Source organism: Panulirus ornatus, chromosome 33 (assembly GCF_036320965.1).
Source record: "Panulirus ornatus isolate Po-2019 chromosome 33, ASM3632096v1, whole genome shotgun sequence".
In the NCBI taxonomy this organism is placed as follows: domain Eukaryota; kingdom Metazoa; phylum Arthropoda; class Malacostraca; order Decapoda; family Palinuridae; genus Panulirus; species Panulirus ornatus.
This window is the reverse complement of record NC_092256.1, coordinates 16,171,889-16,176,888: the sequence shown is the minus strand read 5'-3', so window position 1 is coordinate 16,176,888 and position 5,000 is coordinate 16,171,889.

Below are 5,000 nucleotides of genomic sequence, written 5' to 3'. Positions count from 1 at the left end.
TAACGACTACTGCGTAGCTCAGTGGTGGGGAAGTAATGAAACAGGAGGAAGGAAAGGGGAATAGATAGATAGATAGATAGATAGATAGATAGATAGATAGATAGATAGATATAGATATACTGTCAGGAGAGAGAGAGAGAGAGAGAGAGAGAGAGAGAGAGAGAGAGAGAGAGAGAGAGAGAGAGAGAGAGAGAGAGAGAGAGATGCCATCGCTTCCTTAATGAGAAATGTGTTACTAACGCTGTTGCTATGGCGACATTCATCACACCCCACACTAAGAAAAAAAAATAATGATAGAAACGACGCTCAGAACATGAAAGAACTGGAGCTGAGCTGAGCTTGCTGTGGGCGGTACAGAAATAATAGTCCTGGCTCTCTCTCTCTCTCTCTCTCTCTCTCTCTCTCTCTCTCTCTCTCTCTCTCTCTCTCTCTCTGGGGGAATGGGGGGTCGGGGGACGGATTAGGGTGGACAGAGGCAAGGGCTGGAAAGGAGGAGGTGGATATGAAAATAAAGAGAACCTAACCTTAGGAGGATAGAGGGGAAAGTGAAGAAAAAGAGAGCTGGGATATATATGTATGTATATATACATACACTATATATATATATATATATATATATATATATATATATATATATATATATATATATATATATATATATAATTCATTATCTAAAGAAGACATCATTTATCAGGAGTATCTACGTAATAATGGACTGTGCGTCATTGAAACAGCTGTCGAAAAGATATATTCCACTTTAGCTTTAAGCTTAACTAGATCCTCTGGTCTCGCCTCCTCATCTGGGGCTTTTGAAGCAGCTGGCCTTGTATTGGACGGGCTGTCAATAAGCGGAGGTCATAAAATCTCGGTGAACTACAGATGCCCCTTAATGGAATGAGAATGTCATGAGGTGAAACCAGTTTGTTCTAAAAAGGAGAGAAGAGTTAGTACGATCCAGTTTTAACATAAGAGTCGAGGCGAGGTACATATTACCCTTGATCAAAAGCAAACTGCTTATAGTATCTATATATATTTTTTTTTTCTTTCAAACTATTCGCCATTTCCCGCATTAGCGAGGTAGCGTTAAGAACAGAGGACTGGGCCTTTGAGGGAATATCCTCACCTGGCCCCCTTCTCTGTTCCTTCTTTTGGAAAATTAAAGAAAAATAGAGAGGGGAGGACTTCCAGCCCCCCGCTTCATCTATATATATATATATATATATATATATATATATATATATATATATATATATATATATATATATATATATATCATTTATAATCATTCCAGGACCAATTTTTACGAAAGAGTTTTGCTATTTCTCAAAAAACTTTCTGACGGCTCCTGCAGCTCAAGGTTGCGCTACTTCCAGTAGCAGAATAATGTATACTCCTTTGAGGTGTGAAGATCTTTACCGAGAACTAATGACACAGCCTCGCCAAAAGTGACTTATCATTCAAGGTGTAACCTCGAACAGAAGTTCGGTGAGATCTATCTATCTCTCTATCTATCTATCAGTGCCCCCAAGGCTGCGCTACACTCCGTGGTAGTGACAGTACAGACTCTTCTTTGAGGCAGGGATTTCTCTCACGAGACTGTACTCATGTCTCGTCAACTGAAGATGATACAGCCTCGCAAAAGGTGATTTTTGGCCCTCGCAATGCACCTCCACAATTTCCACATCGTCCGTGTTGTATTTGCGAGAAGTCTATCACGCACTTCCACATATACATTGACTTTGGGGAATATACTCTCTCTCTCTCTCTCTCTCTCTCTCTCTCTCTCTCTCTCTCTCTCTCTCTCTCTCTCTCTCTCTCCACTGTATGAAATATACACAGACACGTGTGTGTGTTTATCACCAATGAAAAAATAAATCGCCAAAGTTATGTGCTGGCCATTTAACCCCTATCACTGATAAGTACTTTATTATGTCCTAAACTTTTCCGAAAATTTGCGCGTGAAGTTGTAAATTACAGAAAATATTAGACAGGGAGATGCAGCAACACGGTCGAAGGTATAGAGTGTAAATCATAAAGTTTTCGCCCGTGTGATAAAAGTAGATAAAACATTTTGAAAAAAGAGAGACACTATTTTACTCTGTATTTACAAGAGTCTAATTCTTATGTGAATTTTCGTGTACTGTAAATGTAAATTGGCTATCTGTTTTTCAACACTTGTAGAGAATGGTCCCTCATTATTAATTGGGTTGATTTTGACAGAGGTTAAAAGATATGTTTAGAATACATGAAAAAAATAATAATTCATCTAGAATATTTGAAGATTATACAGTGGATATAATGTGTGTATGTGTGTGTGTGTGTGTGTGTGAGAGAGAGAGAGAGAGAGAGAGAGAGAGAGAGAGAGAGAGAGAGAGAGAGAGAGAGAGAGAGAGAGAGAGAGAGAGAGAGAGAGAGAGAGAGAGAGAGAGAGAGGTCTCACTATCCACGAATGATGAATAAGTTTGTGAGAAAACTTTACAATACGCTTCAGTTAACAGGACGTCAAAGCAGTTGACTTCTTCCCTAAGTTATCTTAAGCTTGGATTCTACTGAACTGGCGCCTGCGGACAAAACCATCCTCTCAGTCTAATCTGAAGCACCATCGCACCACATACACACCAATATGAAACCATGCGCCCAAGACATATACGAGTTAAACTTTCTAATCCCCGCTCTAGGCAAGACTCGCACCAATAACAGTAAATAGAGCGATTCACCTCATTGCAAGGTCCCTTCTATGCCCACGTTACAACTACCACAATAGAGACAATGACGACCTATTACTCAATTGCTCTGCTCTCTCTCCTCTCTCTCTCTCTCTCTCTCTCTCTCTCTCTCTCTCTCTCTCTCTCTCTCTCTCTCTCTCTCTCTCTCCCCCAGCATAGACAGACACACACACACACACACACACGCAACATTACTCCTCTTTATGACCTATGGTTCCGCCGAGAGGACGTTTGCCCTGCTCAATGAGAGCTGTGGGAGCCCCATAGAAGACAGAGGGTACTCCAGGGACGGGAAGATAAAGTAAGGAAAGGTCCCAAGCACTGTATAGCCCCAGGACCCCTTTAATGGGGTTCCTGCAACTATAAGGCGGTACTGCAATCGGTAGTGGGGAAATGATGGACTCCTTTGGGGTGAGTAGCTCCTCGAGGAGACTGTTGCATCCCTTTTTTTTTTTTTTTCCAAAAGAAGGAACAGAGAAGGGGGCCAGGTGAGGATATTCCTTCAAAGGCCCAGTCCTCTGTTCTTAACGCTACCTCACTATCGTGGGAAATGGCGAATAGTATGAAAGAAAGAAAGAAATATATATATATATATATATATATATATATATATATATATATATATATATATATATATATATATATATATATATATATATATATATATTCATATATATTCATATATATGTTCAAAATACTAAACAATAAATCTATCCGTTATAGACACGTACCAATGGAAAGGCTGCTATACAAAGAGATATATGAACTGATAGATATATAGCCATATAATAATGCCAGACAATAAGATACAGCCACAGAACACCTTTAACAATTGCACACAGGACCATCCAGAGATGGCTCTGGATTAAGAGCTCCCCGATGGGTTTTTAAAGACAATTTATACCAATCGGGGACCCTTCCCAGTCATCCCTATAAATGGATGCATTCAGACCCTTCCGTCATTCTAAGCCATCTTTTCTCTTCGCTAAATGCGACGGAATACTTCTTTTTTTTGCAAAGGGGGGAGATCGACTCTCTTTTATCAAAGAGTATAATCGACTCTCTTTTATCAAAGAGTATAATCGACTCTCTTTTATCAAAGAGTATAATCGACTCTCTTTTATCAAAGAGTATAATCGACTCTCTTTTATCAAAGAGTATAATCGACTCTCTTTTATCAAAGAGTATAATCCATCGTATCTACACAATCTACGCCTTGATGTTGTTGTAAGATAGGGTGTTAATATGATGGTAGCATTATCATCTTTTTTTTTCCCCCACTTGTTGGGATGTGCATCTGGTGCTGGTTTGTTGGGTAGACGTGCACCCACTTTCTTCCAAGCGATACAATAGGAATGATCCTATTGTACCGCTTGTGTTCACCGTGATAATTTCTTTTATTCTTTCATAATCTCTTGTTTCATTAATTCCTTGCTTTCATCACGCCTTGTTCCTTCACATTCTTAACATGCCTTCTTCCTTCACATATTTCTTTTTTCCTGATAACACCCAATCTTCTCATCCCTTCGTCCCATCACTATTTCTTTCCCCCTTTATCTTTCTTCCTCCTTATCACTGTCCCTCCTTCCTTTCATCCTGTATTTCTCTGTCCTCCGAGGCCATTACCTCGACGTCTTTCCCCCGCTGACTCGCTCCAGTTCAGCTGAGGAGAGTGGAAAAGTTGCCCTGTTCTCAGGAGGCGAGGGAGAGACTTCCACGTCTCTTAACCCCCGTCGCAACTTGGGTATTTCCTCCCAAACGCGACGTTCGTCAGAGAGATCACCACCCGTGCCTCCTGATTGCCTGCATCTAATGGCTTTTTCATGATTGGCTTCCAGTGACTCTCCCTCTCTCTGCTTGCTTGCACCTTTTTCCTTTCGTTTCTCTTCTCTCTCTCTCTCTCTCTCTCTCTCTCTCTCTCTCTCTCTCTCTCTCTCTCTGGTGAGGCTTTTTCTTTTATTGAATCTCTTGCTTTGTATGACTTTTGTTTGTTGTTTTGTGTATGTGATTATCATCATCATCTCTCTCTCTCTCTCTCTCTCTCTCTCTCTCTCTCTCTCTCTCTCTCTCTCTCTCTCTCTCTCTCTCTCTGGTGAGGAGTTTTCTTTTATTGAATCTCTTGCTTTGTATGACTTTTGTTTGCTGTTTTGTGTACGTGATTACTATCATTAGTGTGGTACGTGGGTGAGAGAGTTGTACACACGTGTTGCGACGTTTCCTTAACCCTGTATGTCTCTGCATTATGTCTTTTACTCCCTCTGTATCTATGCATAG